The 22,801-nt window shown below is 53.4% G+C and overlaps 63 non-coding genes across 63 annotated transcripts; 35 read left to right on the top strand and 28 right to left on the bottom strand.

Annotated features, from left to right (window-relative positions):
* Positions 1-250: 250 nt before the first annotated feature.
* On the bottom strand, positions 251-324 carry trnan-guu (transfer RNA asparagine (anticodon GUU)). The gene has a single exon. It is a non-coding gene; the product is annotated as a tRNA-Asn (tRNA).
* A 115-nt stretch (positions 325-439) lies between these two features.
* Positions 440-512, top strand: trnak-cuu (transfer RNA lysine (anticodon CUU)). Its single transcript has one exon. It is a non-coding gene; the product is annotated as a tRNA-Lys (tRNA).
* A 656-nt stretch (positions 513-1,168) lies between these two features.
* Positions 1,169-1,240, top strand: trnac-gca (transfer RNA cysteine (anticodon GCA)). The gene has a single exon. It is a non-coding gene; the product is annotated as a tRNA-Cys (tRNA).
* A 311-nt stretch (positions 1,241-1,551) lies between these two features.
* Positions 1,552-1,625, bottom strand: trnan-guu (transfer RNA asparagine (anticodon GUU)). The gene has a single exon. It is a non-coding gene; the product is annotated as a tRNA-Asn (tRNA).
* A 115-nt stretch (positions 1,626-1,740) lies between these two features.
* Positions 1,741-1,813, top strand: trnak-cuu (transfer RNA lysine (anticodon CUU)). Its single transcript has one exon. It is a non-coding gene; the product is annotated as a tRNA-Lys (tRNA).
* A 656-nt stretch (positions 1,814-2,469) lies between these two features.
* trnac-gca (transfer RNA cysteine (anticodon GCA)) lies at positions 2,470-2,541 on the top strand. The gene has a single exon. It is a non-coding gene; the product is annotated as a tRNA-Cys (tRNA).
* Positions 2,542-2,852: 311 nt separating this feature from the next.
* On the bottom strand, positions 2,853-2,926 carry trnan-guu (transfer RNA asparagine (anticodon GUU)). The gene has a single exon. It is a non-coding gene; the product is annotated as a tRNA-Asn (tRNA).
* Positions 2,927-3,041: 115 nt separating this feature from the next.
* Positions 3,042-3,114, top strand: trnak-cuu (transfer RNA lysine (anticodon CUU)). The gene has a single exon. It is a non-coding gene; the product is annotated as a tRNA-Lys (tRNA).
* A 394-nt stretch (positions 3,115-3,508) lies between these two features.
* Positions 3,509-3,580, bottom strand: trnae-cuc (transfer RNA glutamic acid (anticodon CUC)). Its single transcript has one exon. It is a non-coding gene; the product is annotated as a tRNA-Glu (tRNA).
* Positions 3,581-3,768: 188 nt separating this feature from the next.
* On the top strand, positions 3,769-3,840 carry trnac-gca (transfer RNA cysteine (anticodon GCA)). The gene has a single exon. It is a non-coding gene; the product is annotated as a tRNA-Cys (tRNA).
* A 311-nt stretch (positions 3,841-4,151) lies between these two features.
* Positions 4,152-4,225, bottom strand: trnan-guu (transfer RNA asparagine (anticodon GUU)). Its single transcript has one exon. It is a non-coding gene; the product is annotated as a tRNA-Asn (tRNA).
* A 115-nt stretch (positions 4,226-4,340) lies between these two features.
* On the top strand, positions 4,341-4,413 carry trnak-cuu (transfer RNA lysine (anticodon CUU)). Its single transcript has one exon. It is a non-coding gene; the product is annotated as a tRNA-Lys (tRNA).
* A 645-nt stretch (positions 4,414-5,058) lies between these two features.
* On the top strand, positions 5,059-5,130 carry trnac-gca (transfer RNA cysteine (anticodon GCA)). The gene has a single exon. It is a non-coding gene; the product is annotated as a tRNA-Cys (tRNA).
* A 311-nt stretch (positions 5,131-5,441) lies between these two features.
* trnan-guu (transfer RNA asparagine (anticodon GUU)) lies at positions 5,442-5,515 on the bottom strand. Its single transcript has one exon. It is a non-coding gene; the product is annotated as a tRNA-Asn (tRNA).
* A 115-nt stretch (positions 5,516-5,630) lies between these two features.
* trnak-cuu (transfer RNA lysine (anticodon CUU)) lies at positions 5,631-5,703 on the top strand. Its single transcript has one exon. It is a non-coding gene; the product is annotated as a tRNA-Lys (tRNA).
* Positions 5,704-6,097: 394 nt separating this feature from the next.
* Positions 6,098-6,169, bottom strand: trnae-cuc (transfer RNA glutamic acid (anticodon CUC)). The gene has a single exon. It is a non-coding gene; the product is annotated as a tRNA-Glu (tRNA).
* Positions 6,170-6,357: 188 nt separating this feature from the next.
* Positions 6,358-6,429, top strand: trnac-gca (transfer RNA cysteine (anticodon GCA)). Its single transcript has one exon. It is a non-coding gene; the product is annotated as a tRNA-Cys (tRNA).
* A 312-nt stretch (positions 6,430-6,741) lies between these two features.
* On the bottom strand, positions 6,742-6,815 carry trnan-guu (transfer RNA asparagine (anticodon GUU)). The gene has a single exon. It is a non-coding gene; the product is annotated as a tRNA-Asn (tRNA).
* Positions 6,816-6,930: 115 nt separating this feature from the next.
* Positions 6,931-7,003, top strand: trnak-cuu (transfer RNA lysine (anticodon CUU)). The gene has a single exon. It is a non-coding gene; the product is annotated as a tRNA-Lys (tRNA).
* Positions 7,004-7,386: 383 nt separating this feature from the next.
* Positions 7,387-7,458, bottom strand: trnae-cuc (transfer RNA glutamic acid (anticodon CUC)). Its single transcript has one exon. It is a non-coding gene; the product is annotated as a tRNA-Glu (tRNA).
* A 188-nt stretch (positions 7,459-7,646) lies between these two features.
* Positions 7,647-7,718, top strand: trnac-gca (transfer RNA cysteine (anticodon GCA)). Its single transcript has one exon. It is a non-coding gene; the product is annotated as a tRNA-Cys (tRNA).
* Positions 7,719-8,029: 311 nt separating this feature from the next.
* Positions 8,030-8,103, bottom strand: trnan-guu (transfer RNA asparagine (anticodon GUU)). The gene has a single exon. It is a non-coding gene; the product is annotated as a tRNA-Asn (tRNA).
* Positions 8,104-8,218: 115 nt separating this feature from the next.
* trnak-cuu (transfer RNA lysine (anticodon CUU)) lies at positions 8,219-8,291 on the top strand. The gene has a single exon. It is a non-coding gene; the product is annotated as a tRNA-Lys (tRNA).
* Positions 8,292-8,947: 656 nt separating this feature from the next.
* Positions 8,948-9,019, top strand: trnac-gca (transfer RNA cysteine (anticodon GCA)). The gene has a single exon. It is a non-coding gene; the product is annotated as a tRNA-Cys (tRNA).
* A 311-nt stretch (positions 9,020-9,330) lies between these two features.
* trnan-guu (transfer RNA asparagine (anticodon GUU)) lies at positions 9,331-9,404 on the bottom strand. Its single transcript has one exon. It is a non-coding gene; the product is annotated as a tRNA-Asn (tRNA).
* A 115-nt stretch (positions 9,405-9,519) lies between these two features.
* On the top strand, positions 9,520-9,592 carry trnak-cuu (transfer RNA lysine (anticodon CUU)). Its single transcript has one exon. It is a non-coding gene; the product is annotated as a tRNA-Lys (tRNA).
* Positions 9,593-9,986: 394 nt separating this feature from the next.
* Positions 9,987-10,058, bottom strand: trnae-cuc (transfer RNA glutamic acid (anticodon CUC)). The gene has a single exon. It is a non-coding gene; the product is annotated as a tRNA-Glu (tRNA).
* Positions 10,059-10,246: 188 nt separating this feature from the next.
* trnac-gca (transfer RNA cysteine (anticodon GCA)) lies at positions 10,247-10,318 on the top strand. Its single transcript has one exon. It is a non-coding gene; the product is annotated as a tRNA-Cys (tRNA).
* Positions 10,319-10,630: 312 nt separating this feature from the next.
* Positions 10,631-10,704, bottom strand: trnan-guu (transfer RNA asparagine (anticodon GUU)). Its single transcript has one exon. It is a non-coding gene; the product is annotated as a tRNA-Asn (tRNA).
* Positions 10,705-10,819: 115 nt separating this feature from the next.
* Positions 10,820-10,892, top strand: trnak-cuu (transfer RNA lysine (anticodon CUU)). Its single transcript has one exon. It is a non-coding gene; the product is annotated as a tRNA-Lys (tRNA).
* A 383-nt stretch (positions 10,893-11,275) lies between these two features.
* Positions 11,276-11,347, bottom strand: trnae-cuc (transfer RNA glutamic acid (anticodon CUC)). The gene has a single exon. It is a non-coding gene; the product is annotated as a tRNA-Glu (tRNA).
* Positions 11,348-11,535: 188 nt separating this feature from the next.
* On the top strand, positions 11,536-11,607 carry trnac-gca (transfer RNA cysteine (anticodon GCA)). Its single transcript has one exon. It is a non-coding gene; the product is annotated as a tRNA-Cys (tRNA).
* Positions 11,608-11,918: 311 nt separating this feature from the next.
* Positions 11,919-11,992, bottom strand: trnan-guu (transfer RNA asparagine (anticodon GUU)). Its single transcript has one exon. It is a non-coding gene; the product is annotated as a tRNA-Asn (tRNA).
* A 115-nt stretch (positions 11,993-12,107) lies between these two features.
* Positions 12,108-12,180, top strand: trnak-cuu (transfer RNA lysine (anticodon CUU)). The gene has a single exon. It is a non-coding gene; the product is annotated as a tRNA-Lys (tRNA).
* A 656-nt stretch (positions 12,181-12,836) lies between these two features.
* Positions 12,837-12,908, top strand: trnac-gca (transfer RNA cysteine (anticodon GCA)). The gene has a single exon. It is a non-coding gene; the product is annotated as a tRNA-Cys (tRNA).
* A 311-nt stretch (positions 12,909-13,219) lies between these two features.
* On the bottom strand, positions 13,220-13,293 carry trnan-guu (transfer RNA asparagine (anticodon GUU)). The gene has a single exon. It is a non-coding gene; the product is annotated as a tRNA-Asn (tRNA).
* Positions 13,294-13,408: 115 nt separating this feature from the next.
* Positions 13,409-13,481, top strand: trnak-cuu (transfer RNA lysine (anticodon CUU)). Its single transcript has one exon. It is a non-coding gene; the product is annotated as a tRNA-Lys (tRNA).
* A 394-nt stretch (positions 13,482-13,875) lies between these two features.
* trnae-cuc (transfer RNA glutamic acid (anticodon CUC)) lies at positions 13,876-13,947 on the bottom strand. Its single transcript has one exon. It is a non-coding gene; the product is annotated as a tRNA-Glu (tRNA).
* Positions 13,948-14,135: 188 nt separating this feature from the next.
* Positions 14,136-14,207, top strand: trnac-gca (transfer RNA cysteine (anticodon GCA)). Its single transcript has one exon. It is a non-coding gene; the product is annotated as a tRNA-Cys (tRNA).
* A 312-nt stretch (positions 14,208-14,519) lies between these two features.
* Positions 14,520-14,593, bottom strand: trnan-guu (transfer RNA asparagine (anticodon GUU)). The gene has a single exon. It is a non-coding gene; the product is annotated as a tRNA-Asn (tRNA).
* Positions 14,594-14,708: 115 nt separating this feature from the next.
* Positions 14,709-14,781, top strand: trnak-cuu (transfer RNA lysine (anticodon CUU)). The gene has a single exon. It is a non-coding gene; the product is annotated as a tRNA-Lys (tRNA).
* A 383-nt stretch (positions 14,782-15,164) lies between these two features.
* Positions 15,165-15,236, bottom strand: trnae-cuc (transfer RNA glutamic acid (anticodon CUC)). The gene has a single exon. It is a non-coding gene; the product is annotated as a tRNA-Glu (tRNA).
* A 188-nt stretch (positions 15,237-15,424) lies between these two features.
* trnac-gca (transfer RNA cysteine (anticodon GCA)) lies at positions 15,425-15,496 on the top strand. Its single transcript has one exon. It is a non-coding gene; the product is annotated as a tRNA-Cys (tRNA).
* Positions 15,497-15,807: 311 nt separating this feature from the next.
* On the bottom strand, positions 15,808-15,881 carry trnan-guu (transfer RNA asparagine (anticodon GUU)). Its single transcript has one exon. It is a non-coding gene; the product is annotated as a tRNA-Asn (tRNA).
* Positions 15,882-15,996: 115 nt separating this feature from the next.
* On the top strand, positions 15,997-16,069 carry trnak-cuu (transfer RNA lysine (anticodon CUU)). The gene has a single exon. It is a non-coding gene; the product is annotated as a tRNA-Lys (tRNA).
* Positions 16,070-16,725: 656 nt separating this feature from the next.
* Positions 16,726-16,797, top strand: trnac-gca (transfer RNA cysteine (anticodon GCA)). The gene has a single exon. It is a non-coding gene; the product is annotated as a tRNA-Cys (tRNA).
* Positions 16,798-17,108: 311 nt separating this feature from the next.
* trnan-guu (transfer RNA asparagine (anticodon GUU)) lies at positions 17,109-17,182 on the bottom strand. Its single transcript has one exon. It is a non-coding gene; the product is annotated as a tRNA-Asn (tRNA).
* Positions 17,183-17,297: 115 nt separating this feature from the next.
* Positions 17,298-17,370, top strand: trnak-cuu (transfer RNA lysine (anticodon CUU)). The gene has a single exon. It is a non-coding gene; the product is annotated as a tRNA-Lys (tRNA).
* A 394-nt stretch (positions 17,371-17,764) lies between these two features.
* trnae-cuc (transfer RNA glutamic acid (anticodon CUC)) lies at positions 17,765-17,836 on the bottom strand. Its single transcript has one exon. It is a non-coding gene; the product is annotated as a tRNA-Glu (tRNA).
* A 188-nt stretch (positions 17,837-18,024) lies between these two features.
* On the top strand, positions 18,025-18,096 carry trnac-gca (transfer RNA cysteine (anticodon GCA)). The gene has a single exon. It is a non-coding gene; the product is annotated as a tRNA-Cys (tRNA).
* Positions 18,097-18,407: 311 nt separating this feature from the next.
* trnan-guu (transfer RNA asparagine (anticodon GUU)) lies at positions 18,408-18,481 on the bottom strand. Its single transcript has one exon. It is a non-coding gene; the product is annotated as a tRNA-Asn (tRNA).
* A 115-nt stretch (positions 18,482-18,596) lies between these two features.
* Positions 18,597-18,669, top strand: trnak-cuu (transfer RNA lysine (anticodon CUU)). The gene has a single exon. It is a non-coding gene; the product is annotated as a tRNA-Lys (tRNA).
* Positions 18,670-19,314: 645 nt separating this feature from the next.
* On the top strand, positions 19,315-19,386 carry trnac-gca (transfer RNA cysteine (anticodon GCA)). The gene has a single exon. It is a non-coding gene; the product is annotated as a tRNA-Cys (tRNA).
* Positions 19,387-19,697: 311 nt separating this feature from the next.
* Positions 19,698-19,771, bottom strand: trnan-guu (transfer RNA asparagine (anticodon GUU)). The gene has a single exon. It is a non-coding gene; the product is annotated as a tRNA-Asn (tRNA).
* A 115-nt stretch (positions 19,772-19,886) lies between these two features.
* Positions 19,887-19,959, top strand: trnak-cuu (transfer RNA lysine (anticodon CUU)). Its single transcript has one exon. It is a non-coding gene; the product is annotated as a tRNA-Lys (tRNA).
* Positions 19,960-20,353: 394 nt separating this feature from the next.
* trnae-cuc (transfer RNA glutamic acid (anticodon CUC)) lies at positions 20,354-20,425 on the bottom strand. Its single transcript has one exon. It is a non-coding gene; the product is annotated as a tRNA-Glu (tRNA).
* A 188-nt stretch (positions 20,426-20,613) lies between these two features.
* On the top strand, positions 20,614-20,685 carry trnac-gca (transfer RNA cysteine (anticodon GCA)). Its single transcript has one exon. It is a non-coding gene; the product is annotated as a tRNA-Cys (tRNA).
* Positions 20,686-20,997: 312 nt separating this feature from the next.
* On the bottom strand, positions 20,998-21,071 carry trnan-guu (transfer RNA asparagine (anticodon GUU)). Its single transcript has one exon. It is a non-coding gene; the product is annotated as a tRNA-Asn (tRNA).
* Positions 21,072-21,186: 115 nt separating this feature from the next.
* On the top strand, positions 21,187-21,259 carry trnak-cuu (transfer RNA lysine (anticodon CUU)). Its single transcript has one exon. It is a non-coding gene; the product is annotated as a tRNA-Lys (tRNA).
* A 383-nt stretch (positions 21,260-21,642) lies between these two features.
* Positions 21,643-21,714, bottom strand: trnae-cuc (transfer RNA glutamic acid (anticodon CUC)). Its single transcript has one exon. It is a non-coding gene; the product is annotated as a tRNA-Glu (tRNA).
* Positions 21,715-21,902: 188 nt separating this feature from the next.
* trnac-gca (transfer RNA cysteine (anticodon GCA)) lies at positions 21,903-21,974 on the top strand. The gene has a single exon. It is a non-coding gene; the product is annotated as a tRNA-Cys (tRNA).
* Positions 21,975-22,285: 311 nt separating this feature from the next.
* trnan-guu (transfer RNA asparagine (anticodon GUU)) lies at positions 22,286-22,359 on the bottom strand. The gene has a single exon. It is a non-coding gene; the product is annotated as a tRNA-Asn (tRNA).
* A 115-nt stretch (positions 22,360-22,474) lies between these two features.
* Positions 22,475-22,547, top strand: trnak-cuu (transfer RNA lysine (anticodon CUU)). The gene has a single exon. It is a non-coding gene; the product is annotated as a tRNA-Lys (tRNA).
* The last annotated feature ends 254 nt before the right edge of the window (positions 22,548-22,801 follow it).

Below are 22,801 nucleotides of genomic sequence, written 5' to 3'. Positions count from 1 at the left end.
CTGGTCTCCATTGTTTAACGTGAGTGCTGGCAATGTGAAAGGGCGCGACGGTCTCGGACCATGAGCAGCTATCTGAGTTGTGCCAGAGGCTCTTTCCACCATGGGTTTCTCCTGCCGTGTACACCGGAAGCAAACTTCTTTGTTATTTCCTTCCGAGATCATCCGAGCTCATCTTGTGCTATTGTTACGAGAGTAAAAGGAGACTCATGGAGAGATCGTCTGCTCCAAATCAGAGAGGAAAAGGAGAGCGCATCCCCAGGTGGGCTTGAACCACCAACCTCTCGGTTAACAGCCGAGCACGCTAACCAATTGCGCCACAGAGACAGCGAAGGCAACGGTACAGCTGTGCTTTATGGGGTTTGGAGTCAGAAGGCCCTTCTCAGAAAAGCGGCGGATCCGAAAGTAGCCGGTCCGGGGGTCAGTCTTTTGTTGTGTCGTGGCCCGGCTAGCTCAGTCGGTAGAGCATGAGACTCTTAATCTCAGGGTCGTGGGTTCGAGCCCCACGTTGGGCGTGGTCTTTTTGACGCATAGAAGCCCACCACCCTCCCAGACGTGAACGTGATGAGTCGTGCCGTCAATGAAAGATGATCGTGACTCACTCTGCCTTCTCGTGACAGGCCAGACAGGACCCTTCGTCTGCGTGGTGAATGCGCTGTGTTCTCCCATGCAAGTGGATGTCAGTGGTTCGTGCTGTCGTGCAGCTCTCTTGAAAATGCCCTGTTGCTCATTTGAGTGGCCGGTGAGTGAAAAACCAAAGAGTGAGAAGCAAGCTGAGGGCACAACCACACTGGGAATGCTGCGAGGACCTCGTCCAGGTCCCAGAGGTCAGAAGCTAACAAAAAGGCTCACAATGGGAGGTGCAGGAAAACACACAAAAAAAAGAAGGACCCAAGAAGACCCCTGGAATTCCCTGACCGGGAATCGAACCCGGGCCGTGGCGGTGAGAGATTGCCAAATCCTGACCACTAGACCACCAGGGACCCCACATGACATGGTGTTGCTCTCTGTCATACAGAAATACTCACAAGTGCCCCTTCAGGTCAGACCTGGCTTGGCCGTCAGTCCACTTCTTATTTTCGCCTAAGAGCTGGATGCTGCATAAAGAGTAGCCGCAGAGCGTGTATCAAAGTAGCTTGTGCTTCCACCTCATCTCCATTTCTTTGCCTGTGGGGGTATAGCTCAGTGGTAGAGCATTTGACTGCAGATCAAGAGGTCCTAGGTTCAAATCCTGGTGCCCCCTGAGTTGTTTCCACCGCGTGCCATCTAGGCTGTGCTTCTTGCCGTCGATACGGCATTCCTTGCTGGTCTCCGTTGTTTAACGTGAGTGCTGGCAATGTGAAAGGGCGCGACGGTCTCGGACCATGAGCAGCTATCTGAGTTGTGCCAGAGGCTCTTTCCACCATGGGTTTCTCCTGCCGTGTACACCGGAAGCAAACTTCTTTGTTATTTCCTTCCGAGATCATCCGAGCTCATCTTGTGCTATTGTTACGAGAGTAAAAGGAGACTCATGGAGAGATCGTCTGCTCCAAATCAGAGAGGAAAAGGAGAGCGCATCCCCGGGTGGGCTTGAACCACCAACCTCTCGGTTAACAGCCGAGCACGCTAACCAATTGCGCCACAGAGACAGCGAAGGCAACGGTACAGCTGTGCTTTATGGGGTTTGGAGTCAGAAGGCCCTTCTCAGAAAAGCGGCGGATCCGAAAGTAGCCGGTCCGGGGGTCAGTCTTTTGTTGTGTCGTGGCCCGGCTAGCTCAGTCGGTAGAGCATGAGACTCTTAATCTCAGGGTCGTGGGTTCGAGCCCCACGTTGGGCGTGGTCTTTTTGACGCATAGAAGCCCACCACCCTCCCAGACGTGAACGTGATGAGTCGTGCCGTCAATGAAAGATGATCGTGACTCACTCTGCCTTCTCGTGACAGGCCAGACAGGACCCTTCGTCTGCGTGGTGAATGCGCTGTGTTCTCCCATGCAAGTGGATGTCAGTGGTTCGTGCTGTCGTGCAGCTCTCTTGAAAATGCCCTGTTGCTCATTTGAGTGGCCGGTGAGTGAAAAACCAAAGAGTGAGAAGCAAGCTGAGGGCACAACCACACTGGGAATGCTGCGAGGACCTCGTCCAGGTCCCAGAGGTCAGAAGCTAACAAAAAGGCTCACAATGGGAGGTGCAGGAAAACACACAAAAAAAAGAAGGACCCAAGAAGACCCCTGGAATTCCCTGACCGGGAATCGAACCCGGGCCGTGGCGGTGAGAGATTGCCAAATCCTGACCACTAGACCACCAGGGACCCCACATGACATGGTGTTGCTCTCTGTCATACAGAAATACTCACAAGTGCCCCTTCAGGTCAGACCTGGCTTGGCCGTCAGTCCACTTCTTATTTTCGCCTAAGAGCTGGATGCTGCATAAAGAGTAGCCGCAGAGCGTGTATCAAAGTAGCTTGTGCTTCCACCTCATCTCCATTTCTTTGCCTGTGGGGGTATAGCTCAGTGGTAGAGCATTTGACTGCAGATCAAGAGGTCCTAGGTTCAAATCCTGGTGCCCCCTGAGTTGTTTCCACCGCGTGCCATCTAGGCTGTGCTTCTTGCCGTCGATACGGCATTCCTTGCTGGTCTCCGTTGTTTAACGTGAGTGCTGGCAATGTGAAAGGGCGCGACGGTCTCGGACCATGAGCAGCTATCTGAGTTGTGCCAGAGGCTCTTTCCACCATGGGTTTCTCCTGCCGTGTACACCGGAAGCAAACTTCTTTGTTATTTCCTTCCGAGATCATCCGAGCTCATCTTGTGCTATTGTTACGAGAGTAAAAGGAGACTCATGGAGAGATCGTCTGCTCCAAATCAGAGAGGAAAAGGAGAGCGCATCCCCGGGTGGGCTTGAACCACCAACCTCTCGGTTAACAGCCGAGCACGCTAACCAATTGCGCCACAGAGACAGCGAAGGCAACGGTACAGCTGTGCTTTATGGGGTTTGGAGTCAGAAGGCCCTTCTCAGAAAAGCGGCGGATCCGAAAGTAGCCGGTCCGGGGGTCAGTCTTTTGTTGTGTCGTGGCCCGGCTAGCTCAGTCGGTAGAGCATGAGACTCTTAATCTCAGGGTCGTGGGTTCGAGCCCCACGTTGGGCGTGGTCTTTTTGACGCATAGAAGCCCACCACCCTCCCAGACGTGAACGTGATGAGTCGTGCCGTCAATGAAAGATGATCGTGACTCACTCTGCCTTCTCGTGACAGGCCAGACAGGACCCTTCGTCTGCGTGGTGAATGCGCTGTGTTCTCCCATGCAAGTGGATGTCAGTGGTCCGTGCTGTCGTGCAGCTCTCTTGAAAATGCCCTGTTGCTCATTTGAGTGGCCGGTGAGTGAAAAACCAAAGAGTGAGAAGCAAGCTGAGGGCACAACCACACTGGGAATGCTGCGAGGACCTCGTCCAGGTCCCAGAGGTCAGAAGCTAACAAAATGGCTCACAATGGGAGGTGCAGGAAAACACACAAAAAAAAGAAGGACCCAAGAAGACCCCTGGAATTCCCTGACCGGGAATCGAACCCGAGCCGTGGCGGTGAGAGCGCCAAATCCTGACCACTAGACCACCAGGGACCCCACATGACATGGTGTTGCTCTCTGTCATACAGAAATACTCACAAGTGCCCCTTCAGGTCAGACCTGGCTTGGCCGTCAGTCCACTTCTTATTTTCGCCTAAGAGCTGGATGCTGCATAAAGAGTAGCCGCAGAGCGTGTATCAAAGTAGCTTGTGCTTCCACCTCATCTCCATTTCTTTGCCTGTGGCGGTATAGCTCAGTGGTAGAGCATTTGACTGCAGATCAAGAGGTCCTAGGTTCAAATCCTGGTGCCCCCTGAGTTGTTTCCACCGCGTGCCATCTAGGCTGTGCTTCTTGCCGTCGATACGGCATTCCTTGCTGGTCTCCGTTGTTTAACGTGAGTGCTGGCAATGTGAAAGGGCGCGACGGTCTCGGACCATGAACAGCTATCTGAGTTGTGCCAGAGGCTCTTTCCACCATGGGTTTCTCCTGCCGTGTACACCGGAAGCAAACTTCTTTGTTATTTCCTTCCGAGATCATCCAAGCTCATCTTGTGCTATTGTTACGAGAGTAAAAGGAGACTCATGGAGAGATCGTCTGCTCCAAATCAGAGAGGAAAAGGAGAGCACGTCCCCGGGTGGGCTTGAACCACCAACCTCTCGGTTAACAGCCGAGCGCGCTAACCAATTGCGCCACAGAGACAGCGAAGGCAACGGTACAGCTGTGCTTTATGGGGTTTGGAGTCAGAAGGCCCTTCTCAGAAAAGCGGCGGATCCGAAAGTAGCCGGTCCGGGGGTCAGTCTTTTGTTGTGTTGTGGCCCGGCTAGCTCAGTCGGTAGAGCATGAGACTCTTAATCTCAGGGTCGTGGGTTCGAGCCCCACGTTGGGCGTGGTCTTTTTGACGCATAGAAGCCCACCACCCTCCCAGACGTGAACGTGATGAGTCGTGCCGTCAATGAAAGATGATCGTGACTCACTCTGCCTTCTTGTGACAGGCCAGACAGGACCCTGTGAATGCGCTGTGTTCTCCCATGCAAGTGGATGTCAGTGGTTCGTGCTGTCGTGCAGCTCTCTTGAAAATGCCCTGTTGCTCATTTGAGTGGCCGGTGAGTGAAAAACCAAAGAGTGAGAAGCAAGCTGAGGGCACAACCACACTGGGAATGCTGCGAGGACCTCGTCCAGGTCCCAGAGGTCAGAAGCTAACAAAAAGGCTCACAATGGGAGGTGCAGGAAAACACACAAAAAAAAGAAGGACCCAAGAAGACCCCTGGAATTCCCTGACCGGGAATCGAACCCGGGCCGTGGCGGTGAGAGATTGCCAAATCCTGACCACTAGACCACCAGGGACCCCACATGACATGGTGTTGCTCTCTGTCATACAGAAATACTCACAAGTGCCCCTTCAGGTCAGACCTGGCTTGGCCGTCAGTCCACTTCTTATTTTCGCCTAAGAGCTGGATGCTGCATAAAGAGTAGCCGCAGAGCGTGTATCAAAGTAGCTTGTGCTTCCACCTCATCTCCATTTCTTTGCCTGTGGGGGTATAGCTCAGTGGTAGAGCATTTGACTGCAGATCAAGAGGTCCTAGGTTCAAATCCTGGTGCCCCCTGAGTTGTTTCCACCGCGTGCCATCTAGGCTGTGCTTCTTGCCGTCGATACGGCATTCCTTGCTGGTCTCCGTTGTTTAACGTGAGTGCTGGCAATGTGAAAGGGCGCGACGGTCTCGGACCATGAGCAGCTATCTGAGTTGTGCCAGAGGCTCTTTCCACCATGGGTTTCTCCTGCCGTGTACACCGGAAGCAAACTTCTTTGTTATTTCCTTCCGAGATCATCCGAGCTCATCTTGTGCTATTGTTACGAGAGTAAAAGGAGACTCATGGAGAGATCGTCTGCTCCAAATCAGAGAGGAAAAGGAGAGCGCATCCCCGGGTGGGCTTGAACCACCAACCTCTCGGTTAACAGCCGAGCACGCTAACCAATTGCGCCACAGAGACAGCGAAGGCAACGGTACAGCTGTGCTTTATGGGGTTTGGAGTCAGAAGGCCCTTCTCAGAAAAGCGGCGGATCCGAAAGTAGCCGGTCCGGGGGTCAGTCTTTTGTTGTGTCGTGGCCCGGCTAGCTCAGTCGGTAGAGCATGAGACTCTTAATCTCAGGGTCGTGGGTTCGAGCCCCACGTTGGGCGTGGTCTTTTTGACGCATAGAAGCCCACCACCCTCCCAGACGTGAACGTGATGAGTCGTGCCGTCAATGAAAGATGATCGTGACTCACTCTGCCTTCTCGTGACAGGCCAGACAGGACCCTTCGTCTGCGTGGTGAATGCGCTGTGTTCTCCCATGCAAGTGGATGTCAGTGGTCCGTGCTGTCGTGCAGCTCTCTTGAAAATGCCCTGTTGCTCATTTGAGTGGCCGGTGAGTGAAAAACCAAAGAGTGAGAAGCAAGCTGAGGGCACAACCACACTGGGAATGCTGCGAGGACCTCGTCCAGGTCCCAGAGGTCAGAAGCTAACAAAATGGCTCACAATGGGAGGTGCAGGAAAACACACAAAAAAAAGAAGGACCCAAGAAGACCCCTGGAATTCCCTGACCGGGAATCGAACCCGGGCCGTGGCGGTGAGAGCGCCAAATCCTGACCACTAGACCACCAGGGACCCCACATGACATGGTGTTGCTCTCTGTCATACAGAAATACTCACAAGTGCCCCTTCAGGTCAGACCTGGCTTGGCCGTCAGTCCACTTCTTATTTTCGCCTAAGAGCTGGATGCTGCATAAAGAGTAGCCGCAGAGCGTGTATCAAAGTAGCTTGTGCTTCCACCTCATCTCCATTTCTTTGCCTGTGGCGGTATAGCTCAGTGGTAGAGCATTTGACTGCAGATCAAGAGGTCCTAGGTTCAAATCCTGGTGCCCCCTGAGTTTTTTTCCACCGCGTGCCATCTAGGCTGTGCTTCTTGCCGTCGATACGGCATTCCTTGCTGGTCTCCGTTGTTTAACGTGAGTGCTGGCAATGTGAAAGGGCGCGACGGTCTCGGACCATGAACAGCTATCTGAGTTGTGCCAGAGGCTCTTTCCACCATGGGTTTCTCCTGCCGTGTACACCGGAAGCAAACTTCTTTGTTATTTCCTTCCGAGATCATCCAAGCTCATCTTGTGCTATTGTTACGAGAGTAAAAGGAGACTCATGGAGAGATCGTCTGCTCCAAATCAGAGAGGAAAAGGAGAGCACGTCCCCGGGTGGGCTTGAACCACCAACCTCTCGGTTAACAGCCGAGCGCGCTAACCAATTGCGCCACAGAGACAGCGAAGGCAACGGTACAGCTGTGCTTTATGGGGTTTGGAGTCAGAAGGCCCTTCTCAGAAAAGCGGCGGATCCGAAAGTAGCCGGTCCGGGGGTCAGTCTTTTGTTGTTTTGTGGCCCGGCTAGCTCAGTCGGTAGAGCATGAGACTCTTAATCTCAGGGTCGTGGGTTCGAGCCCCACGTTGGGCGTGGTCTTTTTGACGCATAGAAGCCCACCACCCTCCCAGACGTGAACGTGATGAGTCGTGCCGTCAATGAAAGATGATCGTGACTCACTCTGCCTTCTTGTGACAGGCCAGACAGGACCCTGTGAATGCGCTGTGTTCTCCCATGCAAGTGGATGTCAGTGGTCCGTGCTGTCGTGCAGCTCTCTTGAAAATGCCCTGTTGCTCATTTGAGTGGCCGGTGAGTGAAAAACCAAAGAGTGAGAAGCAAGCTGAGGGCACAACCACACTGGGAATGCTGCGAGGACCTCGTCCAGGTCCCAGAGGTCAGAAGCTAACAAAAAGGCTCACAATGGGAGGTGCAGGAAAACACACAAAAAAAAGAAGGACCCAAGAAGACCCCTGGAATTCCCTGACCGGGAATCGAACCCGGGCCGTGGCGGTGAGAGCGCCAAATCCTGACCACTAGACCACCAGGGACCCCACGTGACATGGTGTTGCTCTCTGTCATACAGAAATACTCACAAGTGCCCCTTCAGGTCAGACCTGGCTTGGCCGTCAGTCCACTTCTTATTTTCGCCTAAGAGCTGGATGCTGCATAAAGAGTAGCCGCAGAGCGTGTATAAAAGTAGCTTGTGCTTCCACCTCATCTCCATTTCTTTGCCTGTGGGGGTATAGCTCAGTGGTAGAGCATTTGACTGCAGATCAAGAGGTCCTAGGTTCAAATCCTGGTGCCCCCTGAGTTGTTTCCACCGCGTGCCATCTAGGCTGTGCTTCTTGCCGTCGATACGGCATTCCTTGCTGGTCTCCATTGTTTAACGTGAGTGCTGGCAATGTGAAAGGGCGCGACGGTCTCGGACCATGAGCAGCTATCTGAGTTGTGCCAGAGGCTCTTTCCACCATGGGTTTCTCCTGCCGTGTACACCGGAAGCAAACTTCTTTGTTATTTCCTTCCGAGATCATCCGAGCTCATCTTGTGCTATTGTTACGAGAGTAAAAGGAGACTCATGGAGAGATCGTCTGCTCCAAATCAGAGAGGAAAAGGAGAGCGCATCCCCAGGTGGGCTTGAACCACCAACCTCTCGGTTAACAGCCGAGCACGCTAACCAATTGCGCCACAGAGACAGCGAAGGCAACGGTACAGCTGTGCTTTATGGGGTTTGGAGTCAGAAGGCCCTTCTCAGAAAAGCGGCGGATCCGAAAGTAGCCGGTCCGGGGGTCAGTCTTTTGTTGTGTCGTGGCCCGGCTAGCTCAGTCGGTAGAGCATGAGACTCTTAATCTCAGGGTCGTGGGTTCGAGCCCCACGTTGGGCGTGGTCTTTTTGACGCATAGAAGCCCACCACCCTCCCAGACGTGAACGTGATGAGTCGTGCCGTCAATGAAAGATGATCGTGACTCACTCTGCCTTCTCGTGACAGGCCAGACAGGACCCTTCGTCTGCGTGGTGAATGCGCTGTGTTCTCCCATGCAAGTGGATGTCAGTGGTTCGTGCTGTCGTGCAGCTCTCTTGAAAATGCCCTGTTGCTCATTTGAGTGGCCGGTGAGTGAAAAACCAAAGAGTGAGAAGCAAGCTGAGGGCACAACCACACTGGGAATGCTGCGAGGACCTCGTCCAGGTCCCAGAGGTCAGAAGCTAACAAAAAGGCTCACAATGGGAGGTGCAGGAAAACACACAAAAAAAAGAAGGACCCAAGAAGACCCCTGGAATTCCCTGACCGGGAATCGAACCCGGGCCGTGGCGGTGAGAGATTGCCAAATCCTGACCACTAGACCACCAGGGACCCCACATGACATGGTGTTGCTCTCTGTCATACAGAAATACTCACAAGTGCCCCTTCAGGTCAGACCTGGCTTGGCCGTCAGTCCACTTCTTATTTTCGCCTAAGAGCTGGATGCTGCATAAAGAGTAGCCGCAGAGCGTGTATCAAAGTAGCTTGTGCTTCCACCTCATCTCCATTTCTTTGCCTGTGGGGGTATAGCTCAGTGGTAGAGCATTTGACTGCAGATCAAGAGGTCCTAGGTTCAAATCCTGGTGCCCCCTGAGTTGTTTCCACCGCGTGCCATCTAGGCTGTGCTTCTTGCCGTCGATACGGCATTCCTTGCTGGTCTCTGTTGTTTAACGTGAGTGCTGGCAATGTGAAAGGGCGCGACGGTCTCGGACCATGAGCAGCTATCTGAGTTGTGCCAGAGGCTCTTTCCACCATGGGTTTCTCCTGCCGTGTACACCGGAAGCAAACTTCTTTGTTATTTCCTTCCGAGATCATCCGAGCTCATCTTGTGCTATTGTTACGAGAGTAAAAGGAGACTCATGGAGAGATCGTCTGCTCCAAATCAGAGAGGAAAAGGAGAGCGCATCCCCGGGTGGGCTTGAACCACCAACCTCTCGGTTAACAGCCAAGCACGCTAACCAATTGCGCCACAGAGACAGCGAAGGCAACGGTACAGCTGTGCTTTATGGGGTTTGGAGTCAGAAGGCCCTTCTCAGAAAAGCGGCGGATCCGAAAGTAGCCGGTCCGGGGGTCAGTCTTTTGTTGTGTCGTGGCCCGGCTAGCTCAGTCGGTAGAGCATGAGACTCTTAATCTCAGGGTCGTGGGTTCGAGCCCCACGTTGGGCGTGGTCTTTTTGACGCATAGAAGCCCACCACCCTCCCAGACGTGAACGTGATGAGTCGTGCCGTCAATGAAAGATGATCGTGACTCACTCTGCCTTCTCGTGACAGGCCAGACAGGACCCTTCGTCTGCGTGGTGAATGCGCTGTGTTCTCCCATGCAAGTGGATGTCAGTGGTCCGTGCTGTCGTGCAGCTCTCTTGAAAATGCCCTGTTGCTCATTTGAGTGGCCGGTGAGTGAAAAACCAAAGAGTGAGAAGCAAGCTGAGGGCACAACCACACTGGGAATGCTGCGAGGACCTCGTCCAGGTCCCAGAGGTCAGAAGCTAACAAAAAGGCTCACAATGGGAGGTGCAGGAAAACACACAAAAAAAAGAAGGACCCAAGAAGACCCCTGGAATTCCCTGACCGGGAATCGAACCCGGGCCGTGGCGGTGAGAGCGCCAAATCCTGACCACTAGACCACCAGGGACCCCACATGACATGGTGTTGCTCTCTGTCATACAGAAATACTCACAAGTGCCCCTTCAGGTCAGACCTGGCTTGGCCGTCAGTCCACTTCTTATTTTCGCCTAAGAGCTGGATGCTGCATAAAGAGTAGCCGCAGAGCGTGTATCAAAGTAGCTTGTGCTTCCACCTCATCTCCATTTCTTTGCCTGTGGCGGTATAGCTCAGTGGTAGAGCATTTGACTGCAGATCAAGAGGTCCTAGGTTCAAATCCTGGTGCCCCCTGAGTTTTTTTCCACCGCGTGCCATCTAGGCTGTGCTTCTTGCCGTCGATACGGCATTCCTTGCTGGTCTCCGTTGTTTAACGTGAGTGCTGGCAATGTGAAAGGGCGCGACGGTCTCGGACCATGAACAGCTATCTGAGTTGTGCCAGAGGCTCTTTCCACCATGGGTTTCTCCTGCCGTGTACACCGGAAGCAAACTTCTTTGTTATTTCCTTCCGAGATCATCCAAGCTCATCTTGTGCTATTGTTACGAGAGTAAAAGGAGACTCATGGAGAGATCGTCTGCTCCAAATCAGAGAGGAAAAGGAGAGCACGTCCCCGGGTGGGCTTGAACCACCAACCTCTCGGTTAACAGCCGAGCGCGCTAACCAATTGCGCCACAGAGACAGCGAAGGCAACGGTACAGCTGTGCTTTATGGGGTTTGGAGTCAGAAGGCCCTTCTCAGAAAAGCGGCGGATCCGAAAGTAGCCGGTCCGGGGGTCAGTCTTTTGTTGTTTTGTGGCCCGGCTAGCTCAGTCGGTAGAGCATGAGACTCTTAATCTCAGGGTCGTGGGTTCGAGCCCCACGTTGGGCGTGGTCTTTTTGACGCATAGAAGCCCACCACCCTCCCAGACGTGAACGTGATGAGTCGTGCCGTCAATGAAAGATGATCGTGACTCACTCTGCCTTCTTGTGACAGGCCAGACAGGACCCTGTGAATGCGCTGTGTTCTCCCATGCAAGTGGATGTCAGTGGTCCGTGCTGTCGTGCAGCTCTCTTGAAAATGCCCTGTTGCTCATTTGAGTGGCCGGTGAGTGAAAAACCAAAGAGTGAGAAGCAAGCTGAGGGCACAACCACACTGGGAATGCTGCGAGGACCTCGTCCAGGTCCCAGAGGTCAGAAGCTAACAAAAAGGCTCACAATGGGAGGTGCAGGAAAACACACAAAAAAAAGAAGGACCCAAGAAGACCCCTGGAATTCCCTGACCGGGAATCGAACCCGGGCCGTGGCGGTGAGAGCGCCAAATCCTGACCACTAGACCACCAGGGACCCCACGTGACATGGTGTTGCTCTCTGTCATACAGAAATACTCACAAGTGCCCCTTCAGGTCAGACCTGGCTTGGCCGTCAGTCCACTTCTTATTTTCGCCTAAGAGCTGGATGCTGCATAAAGAGTAGCCGCAGAGCGTGTATAAAAGTAGCTTGTGCTTCCACCTCATCTCCATTTCTTTGCCTGTGGGGGTATAGCTCAGTGGTAGAGCATTTGACTGCAGATCAAGAGGTCCTAGGTTCAAATCCTGGTGCCCCCTGAGTTGTTTCCACCGCGTGCCATCTAGGCTGTGCTTCTTGCCGTCGATACGGCATTCCTTGCTGGTCTCCATTGTTTAACGTGAGTGCTGGCAATGTGAAAGGGCGCGACGGTCTCGGACCATGAGCAGCTATCTGAGTTGTGCCAGAGGCTCTTTCCACCATGGGTTTCTCCTGCCGTGTACACCGGAAGCAAACTTCTTTGTTATTTCCTTCCGAGATCATCCGAGCTCATCTTGTGCTATTGTTACGAGAGTAAAAGGAGACTCATGGAGAGATCGTCTGCTCCAAATCAGAGAGGAAAAGGAGAGCGCATCCCCAGGTGGGCTTGAACCACCAACCTCTCGGTTAACAGCCGAGCACGCTAACCAATTGCGCCACAGAGACAGCGAAGGCAACGGTACAGCTGTGCTTTATGGGGTTTGGAGTCAGAAGGCCCTTCTCAGAAAAGCGGCGGATCCGAAAGTAGCCGGTCCGGGGGTCAGTCTTTTGTTGTGTCGTGGCCCGGCTAGCTCAGTCGGTAGAGCATGAGACTCTTAATCTCAGGGTCGTGGGTTCGAGCCCCACGTTGGGCGTGGTCTTTTTGACGCATAGAAGCCCACCACCCTCCCAGACGTGAACGTGATGAGTCGTGCCGTCAATGAAAGATGATCGTGACTCACTCTGCCTTCTCGTGACAGGCCAGACAGGACCCTTCGTCTGCGTGGTGAATGCGCTGTGTTCTCCCATGCAAGTGGATGTCAGTGGTTCGTGCTGTCGTGCAGCTCTCTTGAAAATGCCCTGTTGCTCATTTGAGTGGCCGGTGAGTGAAAAACCAAAGAGTGAGAAGCAAGCTGAGGGCACAACCACACTGGGAATGCTGCGAGGACCTCGTCCAGGTCCCAGAGGTCAGAAGCTAACAAAAAGGCTCACAATGGGAGGTGCAGGAAAACACACAAAAAAAAGAAGGACCCAAGAAGACCCCTGGAATTCCCTGACCGGGAATCGAACCCGGGCCGTGGCGGTGAGAGATTGCCAAATCCTGACCACTAGACCACCAGGGACCCCACATGACATGGTGTTGCTCTCTGTCATACAGAAATACTCACAAGTGCCCCTTCAGGTCAGACCTGGCTTGGCCGTCAGTCCACTTCTTATTTTCGCCTAAGAGCTGGATGCTGCATAAAGAGTAGCCGCAGAGCGTGTATCAAAGTAGCTTGTGCTTCCACCTCATCTCCATTTCTTTGCCTGTGGGGGTATAGCTCAGTGGTAGAGCATTTGACTGCAGATCAAGAGGTCCTAGGTTCAAATCCTGGTGCCCCCTGAGTTGTTTCCACCGCGTGCCATCTAGGCTGTGCTTCTTGCCGTCGATACGGCATTCCTTGCTGGTCTCTGTTGTTTAACGTGAGTGCTGGCAATGTGAAAGGGCGCGACGGTCTCGGACCATGAGCAGCTATCTGAGTTGTGCCAGAGGCTCTTTCCACCATGGGTTTCTCCTGCCGTGTACACCGGAAGCAAACTTCTTTGTTATTTCCTTCCGAGATCATCCGAGCTCATCTTGTGCTATTGTTACGAGAGTAAAAGGAGACTCATGGAGAGATCGTCTGCTCCAAATCAGAGAGGAAAAGGAGAGCGCATCCCCGGGTGGGCTTGAACCACCAACCTCTCGGTTAACAGCCGAGCACGCTAACCAATTGCGCCACAGAGACAGCGAAGGCAACGGTACAGCTGTGCTTTATGGGGTTTGGAGTCAGAAGGCCCTTCTCAGAAAAGCGGCGGATCCGAAAGTAGCCGGTCCGGGGGTCAGTCTTTTGTTGTGTCGTGGCCCGGCTAGCTCAGTCGGTAGAGCATGAGACTCTTAATCTCAGGGTCGTGGGTTCGAGCCCCACGTTGGGCGTGGTCTTTTTGACGCATAGAAGCCCACCACCCTCCCAGACGTGAACGTGATGAGTCGTGCCGTCAATGAAAGATGATCGTGACTCACTCTGCCTTCTCGTGACAGGCCAGACAGGACCCTTCGTCTGCGTGGTGAATGCGCTGTGTTCTCCCATGCAAGTGGATGTCAGTGGTCCGTGCTGTCGTGCAGCTCTCTTGAAAATGCCCTGTTGCTCATTTGAGTGGCCGGTGAGTGAAAAACCAAAGAGTGAGAAGCAAGCTGAGGGCACAACCACACTGGGAATGCTGCGAGGACCTCGTCCAGGTCCCAGAGGTCAGAAGCTAACAAAAAGGCTCACAATGGGAGGTGCAGGAAAACACACAAAAAAAAGAAGGACCCAAGAAGACCCCTGGAATTCCCTGACCGGGAATCGAACCCGGGCCGTGGCGGTGAGAGCGCCAAATCCTGACCACTAGACCACCAGGGACCCCACATGACATGGTGTTGCTCTCTGTCATACAGAAATACTCACAAGTGCCCCTTCAGGTCAGACCTGGCTTGGCCGTCAGTCCACTTCTTATTTTCGCCTAAGAGCTGGATGCTGCATAAAGAGTAGCCGCAGAGCGTGTATCAAAGTAGCTTGTGCTTCCACCTCATCTCCATTTCTTTGCCTGTGGCGGTATAGCTCAGTGGTAGAGCATTTGACTGCAGATCAAGAGGTCCTAGGTTCAAATCCTGGTGCCCCCTGAGTTTTTTTCCACCGCGTGCCATCTAGGCTGTGCTTCTTGCCGTCGATACGGCATTCCTTGCTGGTCTCCGTTGTTTAACGTGAGTGCTGGCAATGTGAAAGGGCGCGACGGTCTCGGACCATGAACAGCTATCTGAGTTGTGCCAGAGGCTCTTTCCACCATGGGTTTCTCCTGCCGTGTACACCGGAAGCAAACTTCTTTGTTATTTCCTTCCGAGATCATCCAAGCTCATCTTGTGCTATTGTTACGAGAGTAAAAGGAGACTCATGGAGAGATCGTCTGCTCCAAATCAGAGAGGAAAAGGAGAGCACGTCCCCGGGTGGGCTTGAACCACCAACCTCTCGGTTAACAGCCGAGCGCGCTAACCAATTGCGCCACAGAGACAGCGAAGGCAACGGTACAGCTGTGCTTTATGGGGTTTGGAGTCAGAAGGCCCTTCTCAGAAAAGCGGCGGATCCGAAAGTAGCCGGTCCGGGGGTCAGTCTTTTGTTGTTTTGTGGCCCGGCTAGCTCAGTCGGTAGAGCATGAGACTCTTAATCTCAGGGTCGTGGGTTCGAGCCCCACGTTGGGCGTGGTCTTTTTGACGCATAGAAGCCCACCACCCTCCCAGACGTGAACGTGATGAGTCGTGCCGTCAATGAAAGATGATCGTGACTCACTCTGCCTTCTTGTGACAGGCCAGACAGGACCCTGTGAATGCGCTGTGTTCTCCCATGCAAGTGGATGTCAGTGGTCCGTGCTGTCGTGCAGCTCTCTTGAAAATGCCCTGTTGCTCATTTGAGTGGCCGGTGAGTGAAAAACCAAAGAGTGAGAAGCAAGCTGAGGGCACAACCACACTGGGAATGCTGCGAGGACCTCGTCCAGGTCCCAGAGGTCAGAAGCTAACAAAAAGGCTCACAATGGGAGGTGCAGGAAAACACACAAAAAAAAGAAGGACCCAAGAAGACCCCTGGAATTCCCTGACCGGGAATCGAACCCGGGCCGTGGCGGTGAGAGCGCCAAATCCTGACCACTAGACCACCAGGGACCCCACGTGACATGGTGTTGCTCTCTGTCATACAGAAATACTCACAAGTGCCCCTTCAGGTCAGACCTGGCTTGGCCGTCAGTCCACTTCTTATTTTCGCCTAAGAGCTGGATGCTGCATAAAGAGTAGCCGCAGAGCGTGTATAAAAGTAGCTTGTGCTTCCACCTCATCTCCATTTCTTTGCCTGTGGGGGTATAGCTCAGTGGTAGAGCATTTGACTGCAGATCAAGAGGTCCTAGGTTCAAATCCTGGTGCCCCCTGAGTTGTTTCCACCGCGTGCCATCTAGGCTGTGCTTCTTGCCGTCGATACGGCATTCCTTGCTGGTCTCCATTGTTTAACGTGAGTGCTGGCAATGTGAAAGGGCGCGACGGTCTCGGACCATGAGCAGCTATCTGAGTTGTGCCAGAGGCTCTTTCCACCATGGGTTTCTCCTGCCGTGTACACCGGAAGCAAACTTCTTTGTTATTTCCTTCCGAGATCATCCGAGCTCATCTTGTGCTATTGTTACGAGAGTAAAAGGAGACTCATGGAGAGATCGTCTGCTCCAAATCAGAGAGGAAAAGGAGAGCGCATCCCCAGGTGGGCTTGAACCACCAACCTCTCGGTTAACAGCCGAGCACGCTAACCAATTGCGCCACAGAGACAGCGAAGGCAACGGTACAGCTGTGCTTTATGGGGTTTGGAGTCAGAAGGCCCTTCTCAGAAAAGCGGCGGATCCGAAAGTAGCCGGTCCGGGGGTCAGTCTTTTGTTGTGTCGTGGCCCGGCTAGCTCAGTCGGTAGAGCATGAGACTCTTAATCTCAGGGTCGTGGGTTCGAGCCCCACGTTGGGCGTGGTCTTTTTGACGCATAGAAGCCCACCACCCTCCCAGACGTGAACGTGATGAGTCGTGCCGTCAATGAAAGATGATCGTGACTCACTCTGCCTTCTCGTGACAGGCCAGACAGGACCCTTCGTCTGCGTGGTGAATGCGCTGTGTTCTCCCATGCAAGTGGATGTCAGTGGTTCGTGCTGTCGTGCAGCTCTCTTGAAAATGCCCTGTTGCTCATTTGAGTGGCCGGTGAGTGAAAAACCAAAGAGTGAGAAGCAAGCTGAGGGCACAACCACACTGGGAATGCTGCGAGGACCTCGTCCAGGTCCCAGAGGTCAGAAGCTAACAAAAAGGCTCACAATGGGAGGTGCAGGAAAACACACAAAAAAAAGAAGGACCCAAGAAGACCCCTGGAATTCCCTGACCGGGAATCGAACCCGGGCCGTGGCGGTGAGAGATTGCCAAATCCTGACCACTAGACCACCAGGGACCCCACATGACATGGTGTTGCTCTCTGTCATACAGAAATACTCACAAGTGCCCCTTCAGGTCAGACCTGGCTTGGCCGTCAGTCCACTTCTTATTTTCGCCTAAGAGCTGGATGCTGCATAAAGAGTAGCCGCAGAGCGTGTATCAAAGTAGCTTGTGCTTCCACCTCATCTCCATTTCTTTGCCTGTGGGGGTATAGCTCAGTGGTAGAGCATTTGACTGCAGATCAAGAGGTCCTAGGTTCAAATCCTGGTGCCCCCTGAGTTGTTTCCACCGCGTGCCATCTAGGCTGTGCTTCTTGCCGTCGATACGGCATTCCTTGCTGGTCTCTGTTGTTTAACGTGAGTGCTGGCAATGTGAAAGGGCGCGACGGTCTCGGACCATGAGCAGCTATCTGAGTTGTGCCAGAGGCTCTTTCCACCATGGGTTTCTCCTGCCGTGTACACCGGAAGCAAACTTCTTTGTTATTTCCTTCCGAGATCATCCGAGCTCATCTTGTGCTATTGTTACGAGAGTAAAAGGAGACTCATGGAGAGATCGTCTGCTCCAAATCAGAGAGGAAAAGGAGAGCGCATCCCCGGGTGGGCTTGAACCACCAACCTCTCGGTTAACAGCCGAGCACGCTAACCAATTGCGCCACAGAGACAGCGAAGGCAACGGTACAGCTGTGCTTTATGGGGTTTGGAGTCAGAAGGCCCTTCTCAGAAAAGCGGCGGATCCGAAAGTAGCCGGTCCGGGGGTCAGTCTTTTGTTGTGTCGTGGCCCGGCTAGCTCAGTCGGTAGAGCATGAGACTCTTAATCTCAGGGTCGTGGGTTTGAGCCCCACGTTGGGCGTGGTCTTTTTGACGCATAGAAGCCCACCACCCTCCCAGACGTGAACGTGATGAGTCGTGCCGTCAATGAAAGATGATCGTGACTCACTCTGCCTTCTCGTGACAGGCCAGACAGGACCCTTCGTCTGCGTGGTGAATGCGCTGTGTTCTCCCATGCAAGTGGATGTCAGTGGTCCGTGCTGTCGTGCAGCTCTCTTGAAAATGCCCTGTTGCTCATTTGAGTGGCCGGTGAGTGAAAAACCAAAGAGTGAGAAGCAAGCTGAGGGCACAACCACACTGGGAATGCTGCGAGGACCTCGTCCAGGTCCCAGAGGTCAGAAGCTAACAAAATGGCTCACAATGGGAGGTGCAGGAAAACACACAAAAAAAAGAAGGACCCAAGAAGACCCCTGGAATTCCCTGACCGGGAATCGAACCCGAGCCGTGGCGGTGAGAGCGCCAAATCCTGACCACTAGACCACCAGGGACCCCACATGACATGGTGTTGCTCTCTGTCATACAGAAATACTCACAAGTGCCCCTTCAGGTCAGACCTGGCTTGGCCGTCAGTCCACTTCTTATTTTCGCCTAAGAGCTGGATGCTGCATAAAGAGTAGCCGCAGAGCGTGTATCAAAGTAGCTTGTGCTTCCACCTCATCTCCATTTCTTTGCCTGTGGCGGTATAGCTCAGTGGTAGAGCATTTGACTGCAGATCAAGAGGTCCTAGGTTCAAATCCTGGTGCCCCCTGAGTTGTTTCCACCGCGTGCCATCTAGGCTGTGCTTCTTGCCGTCGATATGGCATTCCTTGCTGGTCTCCGTTGTTTAACGTGAGTGCTGGCAATGTGAAAGGGTGCGACGGTCTCGGACCATGAGCAGCTATCTGAGTTGTGCCAGAGGCTCTTTCCACCATGGGTTTCTCCTGCCGTGTACACCGGAAGCAAACTTCTTTGTTATTTCCTTCCGAGATCATCCGAGCTCATCTTGTGCTATTGTTACGAGAGTAAAAGGAGACTCATGGAGAGATCGTCTGCTCCAAATCAGAGAGGAAAAGGAGAGCACGTCCCCGGGTGGGCTTGAACCACCAACCTCTCGGTTAACAGCCGAGCGCGCTAACCAATTGCGCCACAGAGACAGCGAAGGCAACGGTACAGCTGTGCTTTATGGGGTTTGGAGTCAGAAGGCCCTTCTCAGAAAAGCGGCGGATCCGAAAGTAGCCGGTCCGGGGGTCAGTCTTTTGTTGTGTTGTGGCCCGGCTAGCTCAGTCGGTAGAGCATGAGACTCTTAATCTCAGGGTCGTGGGTTCGAGCCCCACGTTGGGCGTGGTCTTTTTGACGCATAGAAGCCCACCACCCTCCCAGACGTGAACGTGGTGAGTCGTGCCGTCAATGAAAGATGATCGTGACTCACTCTGCCTTCTCGTGACAGGCCAGACAGGACCCTGTGAATGCGCTGTGTTCTCCCATGCAAGTGGATGTCAGTGGTCCGTGCTGTCGTGCAGCTCTCTTGAAAATGCCCTGTTGCTCATTTGAGTGGCCGGTGAGTGAAAAACCAAAGAGTGAGAAGCAAGCTGAGGGCACAACCACACTGGGAATGCTGCGAGGACCTCGTCCAGGTCCCAGAGGTCAGAAGCTAACAAAAAGGCTCACAATGGGAGGTGCAGGAAAACACACAAAAAAAAGAAGGACCCAAGAAGACCCCTGGAATTCCCTGACCGGGAATCGAACCCGGGCCGTGGCGGTGAGAGATTGCCAAATCCTGACCACTAGACCACCAGGGACCCCACATGACATGGTGTTGCTCTCTGTCATACAGAAATACTCACAAGTGCCCCTTCAGGTCAGACCTGGCTTGGCCGTCAGTCCACTTCTTATTTTCGCCTAAGAGCTGGATGCTGCATAAAGAGTAGCCGCAGAGCGTGTATCAAAGTAGCTTGTGCTTCCACCTCATCTCCATTTCTTTGCCTGTGGGGGTATAGCTCAGTGGTAGAGCATTTGACTGCAGATCAAGAGGTCCTAGGTTCAAATCCTGGTGCCCCCTGAGTTGTTTCCACCGCGTGCCATCTAGGCTGTGCTTCTTGCCGTCGATACGGCATTCCTTGCTGGTCTCTGTTGTTTAACGTGAGTGCTGGCAATGTGAAAGGGCGCGACGGTCTCGGACCATGAGCAGCTATCTGAGTTGTGCCAGAGGCTCTTTCCACCATGGGTTTCTCCTGCCGTGTACACCGGAAGCAAACTTCTTTGTTATTTCCTTCCGAGATCATCCGAGCTCATCTTGTGCTATTGTTACGAGAGTAAAAGGAGACTCATGGAGAGATCGTCTGCTCCAAATCAGAGAGGAAAAGGAGAGCGCATCCCCGGGTGGGCTTGAACCACCAACCTCTCGGTTAACAGCCGAGCACGCTAACCAATTGCGCCACAGAGACAGCGAAGGCAACGGTACAGCTGTGCTTTATGGGGTTTGGAGTCAGAAGGCCCTTCTCAGAAAAGCGGCGGATCCGAAAGTAGCCGGTCCGGGGGTCAGTCTTTTGTTGTGTCGTGGCCCGGCTAGCTCAGTCGGTAGAGCATGAGACTCTTAATCTCAGGGTCGTGGGTTCGAGCCCCACGTTGGGCGTGGTCTTTTTGACGCATAGAAGCCCACCACCCTCCCAGACGTGAACGTGATGAGTCGTGCCGTCAATGAAAGATGATCGTGACTCACTCTGCCTTCTCGTGACAGGCCAGACAGGACCCTTCGTCTGCGTGGTGAATGCGCTGTGTTCTCCCATGCAAGTGGATGTCAGTGGTCCGTGCTGTCGTGCAGCTCTCTTGAAAATGCCCTGTTGCTCATTTGAGTGGCCGGTGAGTGAAAAACCAAAGAGTGAGAAGCAAGCTGAGGGCACAACCACACTGGGAATGCTGCGAGGACCTCGTCCAGGTCCCAGAGGTCAGAAGCTAACAAAAAGGCTCACAATGGGAGGTGCAGGAAAACACACAAAAAAAAGAAGGACCCAAGAAGACCCCTGGAATTCCCTGACCGGGAATCGAACCCGGGCCGTGGCGGTGAGAGCGCCAAATCCTGACCACTAGACCACCAGGGACCCCACATGACATGGTGTTGCTCTCTGTCATACAGAAATACTCACAAGTGCCCCTTCAGGTCAGACCTGGCTTGGCCGTCAGTCCACTTCTTATTTTCGCCTAAGAGCTGGATGCTGCATAAAGAGTAGCCGCAGAGCGTGTATCAAAGTAGCTTGTGCTTCCACCTCATCTCCATTTCTTTGCCTGTGGCGGTATAGCTCAGTGGTAGAGCATTTGACTGCAGATCAAGAGGTCCTAGGTTCAAATCCTGGTGCCCCCTGAGTTTTTGTCCACCGCGTGCCATCTAGGCTGTGCTTCTTGCCGTCGATACGGCATTCCTTGCTGGTCTCCGTTGTTTAACGTGAGTGCTGGCAATGTGAAAGGGCGCGACGGTCTCGGACCATGAACAGCTATCTGAGTTGTGCCAGAGGCTCTTTCCACCATGGGTTTCTCCTGCCGTGTACACCGGAAGCAAACTTCTTTGTTATTTCCTTCCGAGATCATCCAAGCTCATCTTGTGCTATTGTTACGAGAGTAAAAGGAGACTCATGGAGAGATCGTCTGCTCCAAATCAGAGAGGAAAAGGAGAGCACGTCCCCGGGTGGGCTTGAACCACCAACCTCTCGGTTAACAGCCGAGCGCGCTAACCAATTGCGCCACAGAGACAGCGAAGGCAACGGTACAGCTGTGCTTTATGGGGTTTGGAGTCAGAAGGCCCTTCTCAGAAAAGCGGCGGATCCGAAAGTAGCCGGTCCGGGGGTCAGTCTTTTGTTGTTTTGTGGCCCGGCTAGCTCAGTCGGTAGAGCATGAGACTCTTAATCTCAGGGTCGTGGGTTCGAGCCCCACGTTGGGCGTGGTCTTTTTGACGCATAGAAGCCCACCACCCTCCCAGACGTGAACGTGATGAGTCGTGCCGTCAATGAAAGATGATCGTGACTCACTCTGCCTTCTTGTGACAGGCCAGACAGGACCCTGTGAATGCGCTGTGTTCTCCCATGCAAGTGGATGTCAGTGGTCCGTGCTGTCGTGCAGCTCTCTTGAAAATGCCCTGTTGCTCATTTGAGTGGCCGGTGAGTGAAAAACCAAAGAGTGAGAAGCAAGCTGAGGGCACAACCACACTGGGAATGCTGCGAGGACCTCGTCCAGGTCCCAGAGGTCAGAAGCTAACAAAAAGGCTCACAATGGGAGGTGCAGGAAAACACACAAAAAAAAGAAGGACCCAAGAAGACCCCTGGAATTCCCTGACCGGGAATCGAACCCGGGCCGTGGCGGTGAGAGCGCCAAATCCTGACCACTAGACCACCAGGGACCCCACGTGACATGGTGTTGCTCTCTGTCATACAGAAATACTCACAAGTGCCCCTTCAGGTCAGACCTGGCTTGGCCGTCAGTCCACTTCTTATTTTCGCCTAAGAGCTGGATGCTGCATAAAGAGTAGCCGCAGAGCGTGTATAAAAGTAGCTTGTGCTTCCACCTCATCTCCATTTCTTTGCCTGTGGGGGTATAGCTCAGTGGTAGAGCATTTGACTGCAGATCAAGAGGTCCTAGGTTCAAATCCTGGTGCCCCCTGAGTTGTTTCCACCGCGTGCCATCTAGGCTGTGCTTCTTGCCGTCGATACGGCATTCCTTGCTGGTCTCCATTGTTTAACGTGAGTGCTGGCAATGTGAAAGGGCGCGACGGTCTCGGACCATGAGCAGCTATCTGAGTTGTGCCAGAGGCTCTTTCCACCATGGGTTTCTCCTGCCGTGTACACCGGAAGCAAACTTCTTTGTTATTTCCTTCCGAGATCATCCGAGCTCATCTTGTGCTATTGTTACGAGAGTAAAAGGAGACTCATGGAGAGATCGTCTGCTCCAAATCAGAGAGGAAAAGGAGAGCGCATCCCCAGGTGGGCTTGAACCACCAACCTCTCGGTTAACAGCCGAGCACGCTAACCAATTGCGCCACAGAGACAGCGAAGGCAACGGTACAGCTGTGCTTTATGGGGTTTGGAGTCAGAAGGCCCTTCTCAGAAAAGCGGCGGATCCGAAAGTAGCCGGTCCGGGGGTCAGTCTTTTGTTGTGTCGTGGCCCGGCTAGCTCAGTCGGTAGAGCATGAGACTCTTAATCTCAGGGTCGTGGGTTCGAGCCCCACGTTGGGCGTGGTCTTTTTGACGCATAGAAGCCCACCACCCTCCCAGACGTGAACGTGATGAGTCGTGCCGTCAATGAAAGATGATCGTGACTCACTCTGCCTTCTCGTGACAGGCCAGACAGGACCCTTCGTCTGCGTGGTGAATGCGCTGTGTTCTCCCATGCAAGTGGATGTCAGTGGTTCGTGCTGTCGTGCAGCTCTCTTGAAAATGCCCTGTTGCTCATTTGAGTGGCCGGTGAGTGAAAAACCAAAGAGTGAGAAG

Source organism: Paramormyrops kingsleyae, chromosome 18 (assembly GCF_048594095.1).
Source record: "Paramormyrops kingsleyae isolate MSU_618 chromosome 18, PKINGS_0.4, whole genome shotgun sequence".
NCBI classification, from domain to species: Eukaryota; Metazoa; Chordata; class Actinopteri; order Osteoglossiformes; family Mormyridae; genus Paramormyrops; species Paramormyrops kingsleyae.
The sequence above is the reverse complement of the archived record's forward strand: the minus strand, read 5'-3'. Positions and strand labels throughout refer to the sequence as shown.